The sequence below is a fragment of the Haemaphysalis longicornis genome, unplaced genomic scaffold (genome assembly GCF_048455015.1).
Source record: "Haemaphysalis longicornis isolate Haplotype H1 unplaced genomic scaffold, Haemaphysalis longicornis Haplotype H1 scaffold_1, whole genome shotgun sequence".
NCBI lineage: Eukaryota > Metazoa > Arthropoda > Arachnida > Ixodida > Ixodidae > Haemaphysalis > Haemaphysalis longicornis.
Window position 1 is genome coordinate 400,247,678 of NW_027526203.1, and position 23,103 is coordinate 400,270,780.

Here is a 23,103-nt window from a genome sequence, read left to right on the forward strand (position 1 = left end):
CGGTATTCTGGAGGTCGTGGGTTCGGATCCCACCTGGCGGGGATTTTTTCTCTGCTTTCTTTCTTTCTTTCCAAATTCTTTATCTGCTTCAATGACCTACCACAAGCTCCCCTTTGCTTTCCGAGGTTTTCTTGTCTGCCAACCCTTATTTCTGTGTTATATATATCGAATCGGAAGGGAAATGAGGGGCTCGTTGAATTAATACAGAAATAAGGGTAGGCAGTGAAGAAAGCCAAGGAAAGCAAATGGAAGAATATATAGGTCATTATATTGTCCTTGAAAAAGAGATTGATTTTTGAAAGAAGGAAAGTGGAGAGAAACATGCCCGCCGTGTGTCCGACGAGACCCCGACCTCCAGAATACACGTCTGGTGCGATGACTACTACGCCACCCGCGGGGCTGTGCTCCTCTCTACTTTTTGAAGTTGAAGTTTATTTTATTTTCACGTTTTAAAAGGTCCCGAGAGGTCCCGTAGTTAAAAAAATTTCCCCGCATTTCCCCGAGGGGAAGAATGTGAAAGTGCGAATGCACGAGTTGAATTTGCGCGGTTCGGTAATGTTCGCGAAAGAGAGATCACACACACACACACAACTACAAAGAAAGAAAGATGCATTTATTCACAGACACCTATTTGTGTTGTCGTTGTACTTGATTGCTAGAGCGGACCTCAGCTTTGAAATTTCGTGTCAGTACTCCTTTAAGCGGGTGCTTTAGCCCTTCTCACGCCCGATTCCTGGTCAATCCCCAACGTGGGTATGTGCCATGCACAGACACCTATTTGTGTTGTCGTTGTACTTGATTGCTAGAGCGGATCTCACCTTTGAAATTTCGTGTCAGTACTCCTTTAAGCGGGTGCATTAGCCCTTCTCACGCCCGATTCTTGGCCAATCGCCCTAAGTGGGTATGTGGTGCGGACGGACGGACGGCGGTGGACGCGTGATTCAGATTACTTGGCCAATCGCCCTAAGTGGGTATGTGCTAAAGAAATTAGGAACTCTTCTTGGCCAATCGCCCTAAGTGGGTATGTGGTGCGGACGGACGGACGGCGGTGGACGCGTGATTCAGGGTCGCTTAAGAAGTGCATTCGCACTTAAAAACTGTCGAGGGGACCTCCTGCGACAAAGAGCACAACGGAACAGCGTAGAGTGGCAACAAGTAAAAAACACACCAAACGAAAATGAGCAAAAACAGGCAGAAAGCAATGCATACATGTATATACATACATACGCACACATATATACATTCATTTGTAGCAATACAAACATATGCACATAAAAATTGCAGAAAAAACGATTCGACGGAAGAACAGAAGCACAAAAAAATGGCGCTACAACAAAAACACGTTTATACATTAGGCCAAGCTAGATAATAGAAAACTTTTTAATTGGTTTCGGAAAAAATTGGGAGAGTGAATTGATTTGAGGGGGGTCGGTAGTTCATTCCACATTGAAATGGCGACGAATACGGCAGTTTGTTTGACGTAGTTACAGCGAATTTTTGGTAGAGTTACTTTCATGGGTATGTTAAGGTAATTGTTTCCTGCGCTTTTGGGTGGTATCCAGCGCCACTCCGATTACTCGGGGTGAAGAAGCCCGGGGGTTAAAAAAAGGTCCCTTATATATATATATATATATATATATATATATATATATATATATATATATATATATATATATATATATATATATATATATAGTAGTTGCTGGTGACTGAATTTTCGACGTAGACTACGCCCGACGTGACGCATGAGTGAATCCGTTGCACAGAATATTCTTTTCTGTAGTCACGCATGGTTCCAAAACAACACGTTGTCCAGTTTTTCTAAAGGAACGCACGAAACGCACGTTCCGTGCGTTATATATATATATATATATATATATATATATATATATATATAGACTGAAAAGATAAAAACTCACACAGAGCGCGAAAAAAAAAGGTTAGTAGAGACAGAGACAAACGAGAAAGACTTAGAAAATAAAAATAAGTTTACTGACGTTTCAGGGAGAGGACTCCCTTTCTTCAGAGTATATATATATATATATATATATATATATATATATATATATATATATATATATATATATATATAGGGAGCAGTTGAACTTTTGAAGCTGGTAGAGAACACAAGAAAAGAAAACTTTGAACAAGGTAAAAGCACGATTGTTGCCAACGTTTCAGCAAAGAGACTTGCTTTCGTCAGGGCAATCTCTCGCCTGGCTGGCACGCTTTATATAGGCTATATATATATATATATATGCAGACATATATAACTTGAAAAATATTACTTAAACACCGGCAATTGGCATAATTAAATTAACATCAAACCAAATAACCAAATTTGTTATTCTTACGATGGCCGGTCCCTCGGCCGAAACATTCGACCTTTTATTTTTCGACGACGTGACGCGTCTCTCTCTCTCTCTCTCTCTCTCTCTGTATATATATATATATATATATATATATATATATATATATATATATATATATATATATATATATATATATATATATAACGCACGGAAATAAAACTGGACAACGTGTTGTTTTGGAACCATGCGTGACTACAGAAAAGAATATTCTGTGCAACGGATTCACTCATGCGTCACGTCGGGCGTAGTCTACGTCGAAAATTCAAAGTCACCAGCAACTACCCTAATGGCACCACTAACTACTTCTACCTTTCTTCTGCCTTTGTGTGCGGTCACCTTTTTTTTATTAAACATCGCACACAGGCTGTGAAGGCCGAGTTTTCGTCCTCTGCGCCCATCCGCGCCAGGGAAAGCGACCTTAGGCTACGCGCGCCGCGGTGCGACGAAAAACGCGGCCACACCCTTTTCTCAACTTACGCTCTCTCCGGGCGACTGGGACGGCCGGAGCAACGGCGCTCCGCCGGTAGCCGATCGCTGAGGCCACGCAACGGGCAACATCGTATCCGATGCCGCGGCCAGGGAAGCCCATGACCTCAACTACACCGTTGGAATCCCGTTTTCCAACGAGGATAGCAAAGCAGCTGCATTTGAACTAGGATGGAAACTCCAGCTGCCGGCTTGGCAGGATACTCCGAGAAGGCATGCGCGCCTCTCCATGTGATAGACCCTAAGTGCGATTTCAGGCATCCGCGGGGTCTGCCCAAGCGCACTGAAGGCGTGCTACACCGACTGCGAAGCTTCTTGTTCAAGCTGGGCTGGGCAGAGTCGCCATTGTGTATAGTGTGCTCTACTACCGACAACATTAGGCGCGTTTTAAGCCACTGCCCGCGATATGCTAGTCAACGGGCAACAGCATCGAAGGCACTTGTGTGACTCCGACGTGAAGTCCTCTAGAACTCTCACACTTTCTTAGACCCAGGCGAAATCATGATAAAACAGTGCTGGGAACAAAAACTCTGCTTACTTTTCTTGCGGAAACAGGGCTAGAAAGGGTCCTGTGAACCCTCTGAACACGAACATTTTATACAGGGTGTCCCAGCTATCATGCACCACGATTTAAAAAAAGAGAAATGGCGTTACTCGAAGAAAACCTAGTGCGCAATGTTTGCAGTACTGGGGAGAAGCGGACAGTAATTTTTTCGTTTATGATACTTAACTAATTAATTGTAATTAATGATCTAACTCGAGAATTACTGTCCTAATCACTGAAGTGTCAATGAGGCACTTGTAGGTACCCACGAGGGGCATCTAAGCGCGGTATTTTCAGCGACGAACTAATTGCGTACTCATTTATTCTGAAGGATAAAGAAACCCCGCGAAATATGAAAAATACCACGTGACGGCGATTCCGCGCGCAGTGTAAAGCAGCGTCCCCAAATAAGCTCATTGAAAGCAACTGCTTCGCCTGTCACCCGCCTGAAGAGACAGCGCATCACCTTGATAATGGCATGCATGGAAGGAGCAGCAATAGCAAGATTCGCGGGGCGCGTGTGCAGATAAGGCACAAACTCGGTCGCGATTTATTCTTTTTTTCTTTTGTTTATTTCATTCTGGCTAACTCAGAGGCAGCCTGTTTGAGGGCATTGCTTTACGATGCGCGCTAATGCGCCCGGAGGCGCCGTCACGTGGTATTTTTCGTATTTAGCGGGTTTTCTTTATCCGTCAGAATAAATGAGTGCGCAATTAGTTCGTCGCTGAAAATACCCCACTTAGATGCCCCTCGTGGGTACCTACAAGTGCCTCATTGACACTTCACTGATTAGGACAGTGATTCTCGAGTTATATAATTAATTACAATTAGTTAAGTATCATTAACGAAAAAATTACTGTCCGCTTCTCCACAGTACTGCAAACATTACGCACTGGGTTTTCTTCGAGTAACGCCATTACGCTTTTTTTAAATCGTGGTGCATGATAGCTGGGACACCCTGTATATGTGTGCATCACCCCTCCCCCTTCTTTTTGTCCTTTTGTTTTTCTCTCTCTATTTTTCCCTGTCACCTCACTGTATTCACTCTCAACTGGACTGGAGTAGCAAGCCCTACCGTTAGTGGGGCTGACCTCTTCAGCTTTCATTAAAAGTTTTCTCTCTCTTTGTCTCTCCCGTCAGTCGACTGCCCGTGACACGCTGCCGACGCGCGAGTCACGGCCTGGGGGTCAAATAAGAGCGTCAGGAAGGAGAAAGAAAACGCCCGGAAGAAACAAAGAAAAAAGCGGGCCATCTCCACAAACGTGAAACCTGGGGAGGGATGAAACATGCCGTGCATAAGTTTATTCTTGGCGCCTTGGCGTTTGTCCCCACGGAGATGAAACCGTTGGGGGGTGTAGAGGTATGCAGCCTTGCTGTAAAAGTCTCGTGTGTTTTGAAGCACGAAGCGTTCTAGCTCGAGGCATTGGAAAGTGAGTGTCCGGGTGTGTTCTTTTTGTACGTGTTTTTGCCCAAGGAGATGATACTTTCTAGCGCGAGGCGTTGGAAAACGAGTGTCCCGGTGTTTTAGTACCGTGATTACATGAAACGACTAAGACGATAGGAGACGCCGACAGCCCGAGCCCCTAAGAGGTTTCGGCCTTAAAAGCAGGTCCTTTCACCCCGTGTTGCCAGAGTGGCGCTGGCTACCACCCTCATGCGTCGGATAGGTGTGCTAAATATAAATAGCCCAGAAAGCGACGGGAACGCAGTCGCCGAGGCTAAATTGGTAAGCATCCGTGATCCAATCGGAAGGGATGGGTTCGGTCCACATTCTGTACGCGCATTTTTCTTCACTTTTTTTTCCTACATAACTTTAAAAAAAAAATCATGCAACTACGACGATGGTTGAACGCGAACGCGAAGCTTTGTTGTGACGGATTCTTCGGTTGTTGTCTGAGTTTAAACTGACTTCCGACCATGTCGAAATGGAGAATAGGATAGACGCCGGCTTCATGACGCAAAGGGACCCAGGTTCGAGTCCGGTCACTGAAAAGTTTTTTGCCCCTTCACCCACGATCGTTCATCATCATCGTCAGAGAAAGTTGGCTTTCCTGCAGGTCGTTTTCGCTTTACAGACGCCATCAGTAAGAGCACTAAAGCTTCGCTTTAAAATCGGTAACTTTACTAACCGTAGTAGGAAAAAAACATTTCCCTTGGCGGTGTAGGCCTTATGTATTCTCTCAAAGAGGCACTTTTATTTATATATATATATATATATATATATATATATATATATATATATATATATGTATGTGTGTGTGTGTATGTATGTGTATGTGTGTGTGTGTGTGTGTGTGTGTCGCACACACTAACACGCACACGCGCGCGCACACACACCTTTCTAAACTTCTAGAACTGGTGGCAGGGGGCCTCATACATGTCAACATTGCTTAGCGGAAAGGAAACCTCAGGCATGTTGGCGACAAAATATTATTACATAACCGAGAGTGACAGTTCTTTTTATTAAAACTACACAATACACGTTGGACTGTTTTTACGAAATCAAATAAAAAAGAGTAATAAACAGCGTACTAAATAAGCGTACTAAAAAATAAGTGGCTGGCTCCAGCGGTGCCAACTATGACGTTCGGCTGGTTTAAACCACGCAGGTCCAGTCAGTTCATCCCGGTGGCCGCTTAACTAAGTAAGAATGGATGAGCGAAACTACCGTGGGCTGCCGGTAGTTTCGGTACACATGGCACATGCCCACGCGCGGTATAGGCTTTGAATGAATAAAATCTGTCACCAAGCTAAGCGCGTCTGCTTCTTTGCTAGCTAGCTGGCTTGCTCAGTCAGGGTTCGTTTTCATATTTTAGGGGCTCAGAGCGTTTCTCGGGTGAGGTGAAGTACTATTTTTTTCATTGTATACACGCACAAGTTTCGACTCCGGTTGCTAAATTCCGAGCCCCAAGGAGGAAATTTACCGCTTGTACGCCGTGCGTACCCTACATTCACTTGTATTTCATAATTGCGGTAAAATTTGTTCGATCGTAGCTACGCTGCAACGCATGGTCATTCAAGCGCAAGCGTACAGATAGCAGCCATTGACGGCGGCAAGAGGGTCGCAGCTGAAGCTCTTGCTGGACGGGTGCGCTTGTGGGCGCTTGTTCAGGCGCTCGTGGGCGCTCCGGAAAGCGCGAGTTCCGATTACACGGAATAACTGGTATCGGGTGTGCACAGTCGTAATGCGACAACGGCGAGAGCCACAAGCGCCACGGGTTGGGCGCCAAGCTCGAACATGAGCCTCACGTATACTTCCACGCTTACCGCCACTCGCAGTGCACGGGTCTCGACCGGGAAAAACGACACACGCACTGCGTCTGCAACAGGTTGGCGAGGCTCCAAGAGGTGGCAGCCTCCACAGCTGCTGCTTGAACGGAGAGATTTATGCGGCGCGCCAGAGCGAGCAACCCCGTCTGGTTGGCGCGCAGACACTGAGGGGTCATTTCCCAGTCGTGACGCCGCTTACGCGCCACCGGGCCCGAGGAATGGGCTAAATGGGAGCACTCAAGCAAGCCACGCGCGCAGCTGCCAGAAGGAAGGTGCGCGTCGGAAGTGCTTCCGGAAGAATCGCCAACCCCGTGCAACGTGCGGGCATTGTGGAACAAGTTTGTCGAGATCGACAGGACACTCGCCGTAATACATATAAAAAAGCTTGTTCACATGAGCAGCCTTTTTAACAGCGAAGCTGTTTCAAATCGGTATTTTTCGTGCCCGCAGTCAAAAATAGCAACAAAATGACGAGAAAATCTTGCTTCCTGGGTCCCGTCCTTCGCGCTATTTACCTTCTCACGATTATGCTCCAACCTGCCGAAATTTCTGCACTTTTTAGGTGCTACAAGTAGGCACGTTCCGGGTTTGAGCCTTGGCCGGTGCACGGTGCAGCCATCTTGCCTCCTATTGTCCCCGCACAATCCTGGGAAGGGCAATGTCAGCGCTAGAATCATCTAGCGGGCTGCACTGAGAGTGTGACCGTTCTTTGTTTCTGCTTTGCCCCCTGCTTTCGCGACCAGCAACAACATACCATTTCAATAGTGGTGCAAAATCTTTTCTCAATGTTGCGACCACGAAGAGTTGTTTTGACTCATCTGAAGGGGGCGAAAGTGCGCGAGGGATTGCGAAGTTGATGGTGCGTGGAAGAGAAAAGCCACAAATAACAATGACCGTCCGTTAGCAACGGACGGTCGAACCGTTTTGTCGTGAACCGGTGACCGTTATTTCTTTTATCGGTTCTGTTCCGGTTCCGGTTCAGCGGGCTCAAAAAATAACGTCGTACTTTTTAGGAGACGAGCCCATCTTAGTTTGTTTTTAAGTTTCTCACTCATGTCAAGTTTTTACATCTCATCTCTTACCATGCATCATGACAACCTGGCTCTTTACACCGGTAATCTTCATTACCCTGTGTTTTACTTCGTTTATTTTTACTGAAAAGATTTACTTTTACATTCATGTCACTTAAATGAACCAACCATTCTTTGGCGCTCTTTGCCCTCAGTCGGCCTTGCACCACAAAAATCCAAACATCATCATCATCATCAAAAAATAACGATCCGGGTTCAGTTCCGACAAACCGGTTCGACACCTTTTATTTATTTATTTATTTATTTATTTATTTATTTATTTATCTATTTATTCCGACAACCCTGAACACTGCGGGCGTTACGAAGAACCTTAGCGTCGTGCGCCCGCCGCGTGCGGCCGCCCGCTAAGACAGACCTCCAAGGCGGCTGACGACGAACGCCGACAGCAGCGAGGCTGCGGCGTGGCTCCGTGTAGTTGCGCCGGGACAATGGGACGCCGGCCGCAACGGGGTCAACCAGGAGAGCTAAGTCACGGTCACGTCGAGGTACCGACTACTGTGCGCACGAAACGAAAGCACGTAGCCAGACCAGGGTTGTACGGGAGAAATCTCGCGCAGACTTCTCCCACACTCGTGTCCGTGAAAACCGCGAACATGGTTGTAAATGGATCGTGGAAAAAATAACGCGCTTCGCTTGAGTTGCCGCGACCCCCTGCAGCAGCTCCCTTACATAACACGCTCGTCAGCCCTACGCAAAAAAGTTACAAAGTGAAATATCAAAAGCACTGCCATAACGCATGTGTAGTGAACTTATGCTCACGGAAATAGATACCGAATGATCGATGGTACAACTTGTGCTAAAAATATATTTTTGCAAATGAGCACGATATGAAATCAGCAGCAGACGCTCTTGGCAATCTATTATGCAAATTGAAACAGCTTCGACGGCGGTCAGTAGTTGGGTGGTGTGACACGCAAGTTTTTCGGGCAACAACGCATGCAAACCGTCTGAACTTTCTGACTGCCATGCAACCATTGAGCAGCAAGTTTGTGCGCTAGTTGAATGCGTTTCTTAAAGACACAACACTTCGTCGATGGAAACTCAGTAACTCGTTCACATCATATAGATGTAGTTCCACTTAGGGAAATTTTGTCTTTCCATTATTTAGCGTTTTTAACAGAGCGACTGGAATGTGTGTGTTCATGCGGTGCCTTTGGTGGCAGTGATTCTAGGCGTTTCTTTCTCTATATAGAGAAGGGGACGAACGCCGTTCCTTCCGCAGAGATGCAGGCAGGGACTCGTGACGTCCATGTGATCAGGCCTAAGAGTTACCGACGGATAGAGATCCGTGTTGCGTGCACCGCTTGGGGTGCTGTTTGAGTCAGCCGCTAACGCCATGGGCGCCGTTAGCTCATCGGCGTAAGTTGAAGTTGGGGCGAGTATCACGTGTTCCTGCTCTCCACACCACCAAACGTGCTGGAAGGCTGTGGAGCAGTGGCAGGAGGCATCTCGCCACTTTCAATGTTTCCAGTAGCCAGCACATCCACGGTGGCCTCAGACGTTGCGGCGACCGTTATGGTTATACCTGGCGGCTGCCCCACGGGGCGCGTGACTGTGACTGGAAAGCCAGCCTTGCTGACTTGGGTCACCGCGTTGACCTGACGCCGCTCTGCCGGCCCCCCGCTGACGTGCGTCCGCGTACCTCTTCGGAAAGAAATTGGCGCTACGCTACTCTTTCGAGCCTCCGGGAAGGATATGCCCTCTGTGATCTTGATGCAAATTAATTTTCCGTGACAGTTTTGCTTGGCAGTTTTCGGTGGTGTGATCGTATTCTGAACACTTCGAGCAGTCTAGTCGGAAACGGCAGGAGTTGGTGCCGTGCCCTAACCACTGGCACTTGAAACAGCGGCGTGGGTTAGGGATGTAGGATCGAACCGAACGGATGAAGACTGCGTTGATAGATTCGGGGTGTGTGCTGCGGTCAAAGAGTAAGATGATGTGTTTAGTGTGGATTTTTGTTTTCTGCACGCATATAGTGATGCGCCTCACTGCTGTCTCGGCCTGATATATCAGGCGTTCCGGGAGATCCGCTTCCGTATCGCTTAGATTTGTCTCAAATCACACACGGGGAGCCGTTCAGGCTGCAGTAGGTGTGACCTCACTGACGAGATCGACCACGCAGTTTTGTCTCAGGAGATCCGTGGCTTGCTGCTGGTTAGCGACATAAGCAAGCACTTCTTCAGTTCTAAGTTTCTCTGTAGGAGAGGGACCGATGACACCTTCCAGAAATCTCGAGGTCGTGCCAACACGCGGATTGGGCCTGGAATGGCTTCGAAGAATTCATTCAAGGATAGCCCCTGGACATCATCAGCGAGGCATGGTTTAGTGGCGTCGTTTCTGCCAGTTTGAAAACTGCGCATGTCGCCCCTATTCCCATAGGGTAATACATCCTACCTAAAAGGGTAATAGCACAACTTGCATCAGGTTAAAGCGTCTCAAGGTCCTGTCCCAGTCCTCTCAAAAAGCAAATGTCAAAATGAAGCGTAATTCCTCCCGTACGTCCATAAGCTAATTCCATGGCCGGAAGATACGATGTTCAAGTCGCGTTGCCTGCCCCACAAAAAACCAACTGGATTATGTGCTCCATCGTCCGAAGGAAACTTTAGGCCGCAGAGCAATCTAATTTATGCGCTATAAAACCAGCAGCCGCCTTTGTCCTGTGCAATTGCCTTCTTCCTCCACAATTTTGGGCAAACTGGCAGGTTCCCCAATCTACGCGAACGCAAGAAAAAATGACTCGTGTTGAACACTTCTAAACCTAGTTGTCACAATCGAAAGCAACGACTTTCACACAGTTTCGTGAAAGTTTGCCTTTGCTTGAGACTTCGCAGCCTGCCGACTAGCTATATCCACCGGATGATCGGATTCCCAATTTCGCTTACGCTAAAGGGCACCCACAGACGGCCCAGCCGGCGCGTCATTAATAGCGAGACTGAGCGACCAAGCGCCCTCGCCTAGTCACGTGGTTCGCTTGCGCTGAAGCGCACACACAAACGGCCCAGCTATCTCTGAGTGATCAAGCGCAGGCGAAGCAGCCCTTACACCCTCGCCTAGTCACGTGGTTCCGCAGCCGCGAGGCTCCGAGCGAGCGAAGCGATAAAAAATGAAGGCGCAGCTTGCGTGCCGGCGGCCTAAGATCACTTGCGAAGCGACGAATGACCTTGAAAGATGTAGCGTAGTAGAGCTTTCGCTCTAATAATGTAAATGGCTACAAACATTCTCACCTTTCATCCCGTGTACTGCCTGCGAAAAAAGTGCGGGGCCCGATTCAATAAAACAAACTTTAAGCAACGTGTGCGCGAAGTTTCCCAGGAGGCACATACGATTCCTAGGAGCGACACATGTACTAGAAAAGCTTCAGCGTCTCGATTGTAGAAGTAAATCGCCTCCTTCCGTGCATCTTATTCGTGTATTCAAGTGCAATGTTTACTGCTCGTTCGCGGTTGATTACGTTACTGATGTGCCACAGCTGTATACTGACATATTCCCGAGTTATTTCATACCCATGCCAACCCTCCTGAAACATTCCGTATGTACGGAATTATGGGAATGCGGAGTTCATACGAAGTATGGCGCGCCGAAGCGTAACTAAAGCACATACTCTTTCAGATAACTAAAGCACATACATAATGAGATGATTGCTCAGAATGAAAACATTTGGCACAGTATTCGTGTTTTTATCTTCGATAGCAGCTGAAATCAGGCTCCGCATGTTTTCAGTGTACTCCGTATATACGAAATTTATACGGACAATGATTTGGCATTTCTGGCAGTTTGATAGCAGGAACAACGGTGTGAAATTTCGCAGAGGGTACGCAGTGTTGTATTAGAGAGTTTCAGCATTCCGTTTCTTCTGTCCTTCCCGTTCGTACCTGGACCCGACCGCCTGCGTGCGCGGCACTGCGAGGAGGCCACACCTCCCCGCAACGAAAGCGCGGGCATGGCGAGGGCCTGCCCGAGGAACTAATTCACCCTACCGGAACGAATGCCCAGTTGGGTCCCGGCCAACGCGGTACGAACGGAACCGACGGAACATACGAAGTGCTGAAACTTTCTATTATCATGTGTTTCTCAAAGATATCCCTCATTTGATGGCACCCTTTTCAGCAGAGAACATATAATATGTACATATTTCAATGTTTTTAATTTAAAAAGAAGCCTGAAAGTCATCAGTTGTCTCGTCCTCTTTACTGTTCGTCCCAGCACCGTTGCGCTGTTGAACTAAAATCAGCGCCACCAACTCGCCAGCTACCCACAAAGTGTAAGCCAAAGTTTTAACCGTGAGTGTCGGTGTTGTATTGATGCTCAGGCTTTTCTTACACTCTAAATGATCTTTAATGAAAACAGTGGGTTTAGAACTCCACATCCCCAGCTTTTTTCGCTGAAAAGGTCGACCAATCAGGAACCCAATAAAACCACTGCAGAAAAGTGACATTTCGCCCTGACAAAGGTACCGAGTTGGGTATGAACACTAAAAATACGCCGTTAACTCTAAATAGTTTTCTACGATAAGTTGCCAAAAGTTACTGCTAGTATATACTTAAAGCTGGTAGTTCTCATAGCTCTGGAACAGCGTGCGGCAACGTGTTAAACTTGACACTGTGCTCAAAGTAAGTTATTGCCTTCCAAATGAACTGCCCGAAAATTCTTTGCTTTACACTGAATAACTCGAGAGTAATATCGGTTGTGCAAGAACTGCGGTGAGCCGGAAAGATGCACCTGTAGTGATATTTTGTCAAGCGACAGCCCGGTCAGTGTAAGTAGAAAAAAGCCAGTGACTGCATTGCGGAAGGCACTTCCACAAATTTCTTTTTCATGTACGGCATGGCTTTTGGCGGTCCAGACGCAGTATACGCTGCCTGAAAGTCCGTACACACATAAGTAGTATTAACGCGATAGTGTTATTAGGCTCATTTTTTTCGATTTTGACGTGGCTGCCAGCCGTCCGCTATCAGCCGTGCTCATCAAGCGTCCGCGGAAGTAAGTCATAGGTGCTAACAGGAAACTACAACTGAGGTAGAGAGATATCGGGGCTCACCGGCATCGGGAAAACAGAGCAGCGACAATTATATTTTGGAAAAGAGGAAAATGATCCTTCGGCGTAGGAAAAGGGAAAGATACGCGATTTGGTCACGCGCCTGCGCCTGCGCAGTAAGCTCGTTCCCCACGCCGTGTGTAGTCGCATGCTCGGCGGACACGGTCCCCACCCGTGCTAACAACTTACACAACCGTCTCCGATAACAGAAATTGATGCCAGCGCCAACATTGTGTCACCTAGGCTAAAAAAGCCACAGAACATTAACGCCAAGCTCTCAAAAACCATGGAAAGTCTCGGTTGTAACCAACGAACTTAAAATGTGTAACAATAATAAATAAAGCCGGGTATGTGGCTTCTCATTGTGCGAATTTTAAAATAACTTTTCGGATTTTTCGTGGCCCTGTCACCGCCGCAAGCTGTATCTGTAAAACGATGGATGCCACCATGCGGCCAATTTAAAAAAAAAAAAAGAACTTAAAATTTGTCACTGTATGTGATTCCAGAGAACAGTCACGTAATAATCCTCGGCATGGTCCTACAAAGAAGCGACAGAGCCGATATCCCAATCACCAAAATAACAGATATATTTGACCACTTGGTCACATTGTAAAACGCCGGTAGAGGGGAAGAGCAAGGAATGAAAGTACAAAGAACAAAACTGATATAGGCACTAATCATGAGCCGGATATCGTACAGCCGGCCGCACCTGAAATTAACCAGGCTGTACTAGGCCGGCCTGAAGAAGGCAAAATTGAAGAAGGCCCGAGGCCCTAATTAGGGGCTCGGCTGTCCGCGTCTGCTGTCGTCCTCTTGGTTTCATGTAGTCACGGTACTAAAACACCGGACCACTCGTTTTCCAACGTCTCACGCTAGACCGTAACGCGTACTAAAAGAACACACCGGGACACTCGTTTTCCAACACCCCGCGCTAGAACGCTTCATCGCCGTGGGCAAAAACTCGTACTACAAGAACACACCGGGACACTCGTTTTCCGATTCCTCGCGCTAGAACGCTTCGTACTTCAAAGACACGAGAGTTTTACAGCAAGGCTGGATACGCCTACCCCTCAGCGCTTTCATCTCCGTGGGCAAAAACACGAAGGCGCCAAGAATACACTTATACACTGCATGCTACGCCCCTCCCCAGGTTTCACGTTAGTGGAGTTGGCCCGGTTTCTTTTAAAAGATAATATAACATTTATTTTGCTCATAAATGTACAGCAAGAAACACCATCCGGGCAGCCCCAATTTTCACAATCCCCGCAAGGGTCTTTAAATTGTGCCTTATAATACTTTTGAAGAAATCAGAGAGGCCACTATCCTAGCACAAAAGGAGCGTCTGGGAAAAGCGAAGTTGGGACCGGTCATCCTATGGCATATAGCACATCTCGAGAAGAAAAAACGGCTGTACGCCATGATGGGTGTCAACGACACAACGACTTTCCGTAAAAGCCCTTCCTTTACCGAAAAACAGATCCAAACCTCCGCAAGGGCAGGCGACAAGCCAGGATAAAATTCCTGCTATAGAAGGAATTTGAAGGAAAGGAAAGTTCCAAAACCATGCAAATACTGTATGGGTCGACGCCGGGGCGTTCCAAAATGGGAAGGCAACAAGTCCAGTAGTGGACTATCGTGGAAATCGCTGTGACTTCATTAGCGTCCCACACTCAGGAACCGAAAAGGAGGAAATCGGAGCCACCCTCTTGGTGATACGCCTAGCGGAACTATCGAATAACTGCCTTAACGTCATTACTCATCCTCGACAGGCCCTTAGTCTCTTGGCTGCAGGCAGAGTAGCTAAACGCTTAAGAAAGATTCTGCTGTCCACAATGATGAAAGTTCACATCGCGATAACACCCGGCCACAAGGGTCTGGAATGGAACGACACAATCGACCAGCAAACACGCGAACTCGCTTACCGTACTCCTCCTGTTGACCACGACTATACCACACTCCCCTCCCAGAAAAATATGGGCAACTTCTCCTCAACCTATGCCTAGGAAAACCATCATTCCCCCTGCCACGCGGAGATCTGAACGCCGGAGAATTGCTAACTTTGGGCAGGATAAAAACCAACCCATATATGCATACATCTACACGGGCGAAGGTGCGAAATACTGGGAAACACCCACACTCTTCAATCAAGCTCGTCACATCCAAGAATATGCTCAAGGGTTAACAAATAAAACATTACATACTCAACTTACATCGACACGTGGCAGGCTGTTCTGGACAGCTTGTCCCCTCAAGATCAGCGTGAGCCAGTTCTGGGGCCCTGGGCTTTCTTGGGGTCTACTATCTCATTGCCCCCTTTTTCCAAACTTTCACTAAATATTACTCGAAAAAGGGCCCTCCCCCATAAACACTTTTCTGTGCCATGGGGATTAAAAACCGCTGCGGCTAGTCTAGCGCTCATCACCAAACTTCAGTGCTTGTAAAGCATAAATGGTACTGATTGATTGATTGAATTGATTGTAGGGCTTAACGCGTCGACGCAGCGCAGGCGATGAGGCGCGCCGTAGTGGAGGGCTCCGGATTAATTTTGACCCAATGGGGATCTTTAACGTGCGCCGAAATCTCGTACACACGGGCGTTTTTGCTTTTCGCCTCCATCAGAAAAGCGGCCGCCGCCGCCGGGATTCGAACCCGCGACCTCGTGCTCAGCAGCGCAACGCCTTAGCCACTGAGCCACCGCGGCGGGTAAAGCATAAATGGTACATGCAGCTACTCTCTTCCAAAACGCTCCCTCCACGCCGAAGTAACGCTATCGCGTCACACATCTTAAGACCTAAACGTAGATGTAATCCAGTTGAATCCCAGTTTTTCCCAGTTAAAAAGCGCAAAAAGCAAGAAATAGAACAGTGGCAAGTGGCTGATTTAACGTGACGAATCTACGCCCACGGAGAAACGTCACTGATCCATGCCACTAGTCGGTGCGTTCATGCACGTGACGCAAATCGTCGCATGCGCGCACCCGCATGTGCTGTGACGGCCTAGTATCTTCATTTTCCGCTGGCGCTCAGTAAGAACCGTTAAAAACGCAAAATCCTTTCCCGAACGCTTCATTTTTCTTTGCACGCGTACCCAGCGATAGAACCGAGTACCTTTATAAATACGCGTGCACGAACCGGTCTTCAACGTTAGCCCGCCTCAGCGCGCAGACTACAAAAAAAAAAAAATGGGTCAGGTTTCACACTGGTAAACCTAGTTATCACGTGCGAAGGTGAAGCGCACGCTAAGACAACCCAGCCAGCGCGCCATCCACGGCGAGAAAAAGCGTTCAAGCGTCAGCGAAGCAGCTGTTCAAACTTTGCCTAGTCACGTGGTACCGCAGCGGCGAGGCTCCGAACGAACCCAGTTGCGACACCCAGCGGATCACGTGACATGACGTCACACTTGCCCCACTTGCACTACGGCGGCTCAAGGTCATTGTGACACGATGGATGACCTTGCTAGATATTTTTACCTCGCTAGATATTTTTAGATATAAAAATGTTTTACAAAGGTGAACTGAGGAAATAAAAAATGGTCACCATCCCGCCCTGCAAAAGTGGGTGTCCAGCGAAGCTTTTGTAAACCACTACAAAAGCTGATGGGGGAGGGTATGAAATGTTTCTCGTCGTCTCGGCGGGCTCGTCGCTTGAGCTCGGCTTCTCTGACGGCAAATGCTTGGTCCTGCCTAGCCTGGCTCATGCGCTCGGCGTCTTGGGCAAGAACTGCTCTATTTAGTGACCCTAGTGTCCTGCCTAGCCTTCAAACATAATCTGCAAACATAATCTTCACCAGGAACACATGGTGGTGGTGGTGGGGTGTCCCATTGTTCACAGGCGCCTTATCCATAATGCGGTTTCGGTGCTTGTTTTGCGGGGTTTTTTTTTTTTTAAGCAAATACTGAGCTCTATGCTGTATGCATGATTGGCCTGACGCATGCGCTCGGCGTCTTGGGCGAGAACTGGTGGGTCCCGCCTGGGTTTTTTGTTAACGACACGAACTTTTCCGACCAACTAGAGGCTAGCAGCTTCGCTGTAATATATGCATCTTGTACATCTCTCCCAATAAAACGAAGACGTAAACAAAAATGCCCGGAGAAGAAAGTTATAAACGCGAATTTAAACAATGAAGAAAATAAGCAAACCGTGTAACGCCCTTCCTTACCCCAAAATGCATAATTGGTGGAAGTAACAGATTAAATCGTTATAATAGCGTAAATGGAGATACTTTGTCGAACGGAATTTCGAAAAACCAAAAGAAATTTAAAATAGAAAAATGCATTTTTTTTTACGAAAGTGAACCGACGAAATCAAAAATATGCATCTTGTACATCTCCAAAAAACGAGGACTAATCGAAATAAGTTTGGAAAATAACGTTAGAAATACGAATAAAAAATAGCGAAAATAAGAGCCAACCCTCCCCTACGCCTTGCGTCTGCAGAAAAATTCCTATTTAGCGAAGTAAAGGCACTTAATCCCTACGATGGTGCAAATTTATGTCACTGGAGAAAATAAAAGGGAACTTAAAACAATAACCCAATGTAGTTCGCTACTCATAGCCAAATCTGGTTGTAAAGAACTCAATATATATACAAGCGGCGTAAGAATTCTACGTATTACTAGACAACTATTTGAATTTGTGCAGATTTTTAAAACTGCAGCAGCAATTATTCGGCTGTTCCACAGTCGCTGCTCTAGTTTTGATACCAGTAACCAAAGTTTGACGCCATGACCAGGAAAAAGATTACGTGTATGTTGCTCCTGATCAAGTATACGAAGGCCGGGAAAACGTGATCAGCTCACATGGCAAAATGGCCGTAATCCCTTATCAAAACACAATCCAAACGGCCCACAAATGTAATCGCATTTGAAACAGCCGGAGATTACCACTGCACCGCTGCCCCCTACCATTGCATGTGCGTGCGTACGTGAGGCGTTTTTGCTTTTCGCCGCCATCAGAAAAGCGGCCGCCGCGGCCAAGAATCGAACGTGAACCAGAGGTATCCCCCGTCACGACGCAAGCACTGGAGCTATAAAAACGGGAACAGTCCTTGGAGAATAACGAAGCAATAGTCACACTGCATGCTTTTTTAGGAGCCCGCATGTTTTGTCTTGAAAAAAAAGTGCATAGCGGCACTCAAATGCGGCGGTTTGCCTCCTCCTCACTGCAGGGCTGGCTGCTTACTACATTGAGCGTAACAAGTTAGGTAAGTTGAACGCAAAACAAAACAATAAGAATGCATCATTTACATGCACGACCACATTCTATGGGAGGCAGGTGAAGAGTATACAGACTGTGGCGCGGGGAATGGTGAAAATAAGGCGAAGGAGCATTTAAACTTTAACACGCTGACGCTGACTTGCCCCATTCAAATTCAGCTGAACGACAAAGGCCCAAATCAGCAAACCCGCACTCAGTGGGAAGCCGCCTTTTTTTCAGCTGAACAAGTTTTTTGAAACAGGTCATGTGATGATTACAACAGGGACACAAAACATTCGCCTATTGTAACCATAACGGCTCACGGCCCAGCCCTTTCAGGTGATTAAAATGCGTCCATTCCGACCATATCCCTTTAGCGTTTACTTATATCGCTGGATAACTGTGTGCACGGCTATTGGCACAATGGACATGACGTTCGACGTCATACAGGGTTCCTCAGATAAAATTTCGCGTCATTTTAAGACAGCATCAGTAATCAGTGGCAACTCAGGAAGGAACGCGCCCGATACGGCATACGCCAACGCACCATTCTAATTCAATACAACCAAATAGTGGCCATTACAGAATGGCTGAATAGCGGGAAAAAAAATCGCAGTCATAAGGACAGAGTAACTGCATTTTGTGGAACAAAGGCGCCCTCAAAAGAAAGCAAAAAAAAATCAGGAAGAGCGCATCAAATAAATAAAATGCAACGTGCCACTGTACACAAGCAGCAACGACGAAACTCAATGTTATCACCGCGAACCGCACGATATTCTCAGTAAAACATGTCATACGCCATGCACAAGATTAGCCGTGCACAGGACTGAAAGGACAGCCTTAGAATATCTGTCCTGGTTGTCGTTGTCATCCATTTTAGCTCATTAGAAATCCGCCTCCTGCACTCTTCAAAAACTTATTCTAAGCAACCAATTTTGGCGTAAATAAATTCGCTCCACATCGCCCATAATGCGCGAATATCTTTGTTCGCGAAACGAGGGCGAAGTGTTACCAATAACTATGAAGAGCAGGATGCCGGGTGATCCTTTGAGTTTGATGTTGGAGAAAGGTTGCCCAATCTGCTCGACGAATCAGCGTAATGAAACTTGGTGAGGTTATTATAGTTTTGTTTATTTATTTAGAAAATGCTGCAGGCAATAATTAGGCCCAAGCAGGAGTGGAAAGATAAATACATACCTTATCAGGCAGTAGCGGTCCCAGAGATCGGTTTTGGGGAGGGGGGGGGGGGCGTTTTTTTTTTTTTTTTTGGGGGGGGGGGGGGGGGCAGGCGAATTAAGAATCGCCCCTCTCCTTGCGCCAATTCTGCGGAGGTGGTGATAACCATGGAGGCGTGTGCGAGTATGCGGTGAAACCCGCTGGGATTTAACTTCGCGCATGTGGAATGCTTAAAAAAACTAAAAATAAGAAACTGAGGACCTCTTTGGGGGGGGGGGGGGGGGGGCGACCGCCCCCTTCGCCCCCCCCTTGGGACCGCCACTGATATCAGGCAAATGTAATTATACAATCTCTATCCTGAAACACCAACAAAAAAAAGACAGACAAAAAAATTCTACATGTGAAAAAGCTGTATTATTGCGGTAATCATGTTGTAATTTGTTTTAGGACACATACTACATATTACAACTTTTTATGTTGTTTTCTAAAACACGCCGGAATGGTTACGGGAGCGTCATCATACTCAATTTTAACGCGAGATTGGTAATTGCTTTTGGTAATTATTGAGATTGTACTCGGTCTAATTCTAGCTATAGTACTCGTTAAAGCAGTATTGTTTGCTTTACAATGTGTGTGTTAGAACCGACGGGCAACCGCCACTTATGGCAACATTCACATCATGGGATAATCATTCATAAATAGTTTAACCACTCCATCATCCGAGTTATGTCAACTACAGTGACTACAGCGAGACGGGAGTTACATTTTCAGAAGGATTGCCTCTGTCGCACACTTGACCAACAAAATTCAAGGTATCGTTTTCAAGGAGCTCAAAAAACCACGCACACTCATCCAAAGAGAAAATGTTTTCGGAAGAATAAAATCTGAATTTTTCGCAGACCACTGTCAGTCCATTCAAAACGCAGTGGAAATCCCGCCTGACATAAGGAGCGGAATTCTTGTCCGACAAATACCCCGGTATATGTCCCCTCCACATCATGAGGGAATACGCATAGCAAGAGCTACTGCATCAGAAAAACAGTATGGAGGCCAAGACCACGTCGTCTAAACAGACGCTGCGGAATACGCGAGATACGGGGTAAGATCGGTGGTCGTTACCTCTGGAACCGACCTTATTTCAACACTGACGCTTCCGTCGTCTATCACCCAGCGGGCTGAAGAGACGGCTATCGCCCTTGCCCACTCCCAGGCAAAGGCCAAAGTAATTATTACGGACAGTCAAGTTCCCCGCCCGAGCATACGAACCAACCCCACAGAAGCAAGTCAACATCATTTGGACCCCGGCCCACTCTGCTCTTCGCGGCAATCAGACGGCACACGTCCTGGCCCAAGAACTCGCCCACCGGGCACTACAAAGAGTCGTAGCTGACCTAGCAACCACTCCTCGCATACGCCGACATAACTCAACATTACTGACTAGCGAGACAAATGTATCCACCAGTCACCGATCAGGCCATGAAAGAACAGGAAGTCATCCTGAGGCAATTACAGACTAATACCTACCCACCCCCAACACGACTACGCTCCATCGATCCTAGTCTTTATGATCACCTATTCACAACAAAGCCCCAGACACACTGTACCATATTGTTTGGGAATGTCAACAAAACCCAGATCTTCCCCCTTGATTAAATTTCTCTCTCTCTCTCTCTCTCTCTCTCTCTCTCTCTCTCTCTCTCTCTCTCTCTCTCTCTCTCTCTCTCTCTCTCTCTCTCTCTCTCTCTCTCTCTCTCTCTCTCTCTCTCTCTCTCTCTCTCTCTCTCTCTCTCTCTCTCTCCTGTGCCGCTCTGGTCCGCTGCCCCATCCTCTCAGCAGGTGTCTGTTGAGGAGACATTGTAGCGTGCTTTGAGCAGCGCTATAGAACAAGCCCCATTCTTGCCAACGAAACAGCCGTTACCTATAGCTGTAAGGCAGGGTTTTGCGCTTTCCCCAGGAGAATCGGACAGCAAACGGCAGTACATTTTGTTCCTGCTTTCTTCGGCCGGAAAACTAGGCCTTCCTCAACATTAGGTCAACTGCGCAAACATCATCAGTTGAGATTTGCCGCCTTGACACTGGTCAGCAGCGTCCTCCTAACGTCCCGCACCCCAGAAACGGCTGTCAGCGGTTGTCTTCATGCGACAAATATGTGTTTTTTTTTACAGTGAAGCTGTTAATGTCACGTTCATGTCAGAAAAAAAAATAAGCAAAAAATAACCCGCCACTCCTTTCAATATTGATGAGAAGGTGACAAGGCATTTTCCCTATATGAAAGGAGTAGTTGTGGTTCCTCATCCTAAGAGGAGGCAGAAAGTTAGTGAGGAGCAAAAGGACCGTGTTTTGGAGATTGAACTGTTAAGATTCTGAGACGAAATGAGAGCCAGCTTTGCTGGATCTCAGTTGATCAGAGATGAACGTACACAACTTTTTTTTTTCTGCTCCTCCCTCGCCAGCCGAGGTGATTTGAGGCCTTCTTTCGTGATAACAAATAGCCTAACGGTGTTCTGACCCCGCCGCACCCTCCCTGCGTGCAGCAAGGGCCCAAAGAGTACTTAAAATGCACTACGACACGTATGGGCGAAGCCGCGGGCCAGAGAAACGGTCAAGAATTGACCAGAGCGCAGAAAACGAAACAAGAGAGTGCCACGTGACAGCGGGATGACGTTCACGTGACAGCTGAATGCTCCGCGCAAAAACGTGGTTGCGCTATTTGCCGCCACTGTCCTTTGCCCAACTGTTGATGGCGTTCCTGTGTTGTGAGCGAGATGCCTCTGACTTGGCACGTGACTGGTAATGTGCGGTATGAAGACGAAGATATGGTACGTTAACCGACCATGTCATGTAGTTCAAATGGTGCGCATTTCGTGGACGTTAGGAGTAAATGCATTTACATCAGGTTAGTGGTAGCAGAACAGCGGAGACTGCGACTTAGGAGGGTATACGGACTAACGAGGTTTGACCATTTTCTTTTTGTTGTGCAGCCCCCGGCGCTGATAATACACCGCCAGAAACACATGCCGGATTTGGCAGTAGAAGAGCGCGAAAGCGAGAGAAGAATATTAATGCGAGCGTACATGGTGGTGACAGGGGTATATGTGGACAAGCTACCACCTATCTGAAAATCTTCGCGACATCGCCGACCCGTTCTAATTTCATTTTTAACATTTTTGCTTGGCAAAGACGGCTGCGAGCTGCAGCTCCCGCGGCGCTGCTTGCGTGGTAGAAAGTACGGTGCTGAAACCGAAATTTCGAAGGAAAGAAGCGAAGACAACTCGCACCATAAATGCGTGTGTATCACTAGCCACGCTCGACTTGGCAGCAAAGCTTGTGCGTTACCACAAACCGGTGAAGTCGAGCGCTTTACTTGTGAATTACGGGCAAGTTAAGCTCACGATACATTAATATGAACCCTTCAGCCAACTTTTAAGTGACCGACGCGTTTAACTACACGTCAATTCGAAGGAATACCAGGTTTCTGTATTCACGCTCTGACGAAGCGGAATGCCATAAATCCCCGACTGAATTAAGAAACCCTGCACTACACCTGTCGCGTGTCATTTTGTCACCCGTGGCAGTCCCTTTTTTCCTATGGTTGAAAGGGTAACGGTGCGCGCGACTATATTTTAAAACGAAAACAACATTTTGGGGGTATTGGCTTCCGCGAAAAGCATGGCTTCATCATCGCTGCACCGCGAACCAGTAGTAATCGTTCAGACGTTTCTATTCTTGTGCTTTATAGTGTTATTAAATTGCCAAAGTGGGGAACGCCTGACTGTATTTCTTGAGCTAAATGCTTGCGGACGTTTTAAGAATAATTGACCATGTTTGGAGAAATGCAAGGCGAAAGAAATGCTCGTGTACCCCTGCTGGCAGTAAGGGAAGCCCGCACTACAGGCGCCGGCTTGGCTCACACGCGATATCAGCGGCAATCAAAA

At 47.1% G+C, this 23,103-nt stretch overlaps 1 protein-coding gene across 2 annotated transcripts in view; it reads right to left on the reverse strand.

Moving 5' to 3' along the window:
- The window catches only part of LOC144155401 (uncharacterized), a 142,400-nt gene that overhangs the window by 118,603 nt on the left and 694 nt on the right, over window positions 1-23,103 (reverse strand). The window lies entirely within an intron of this gene.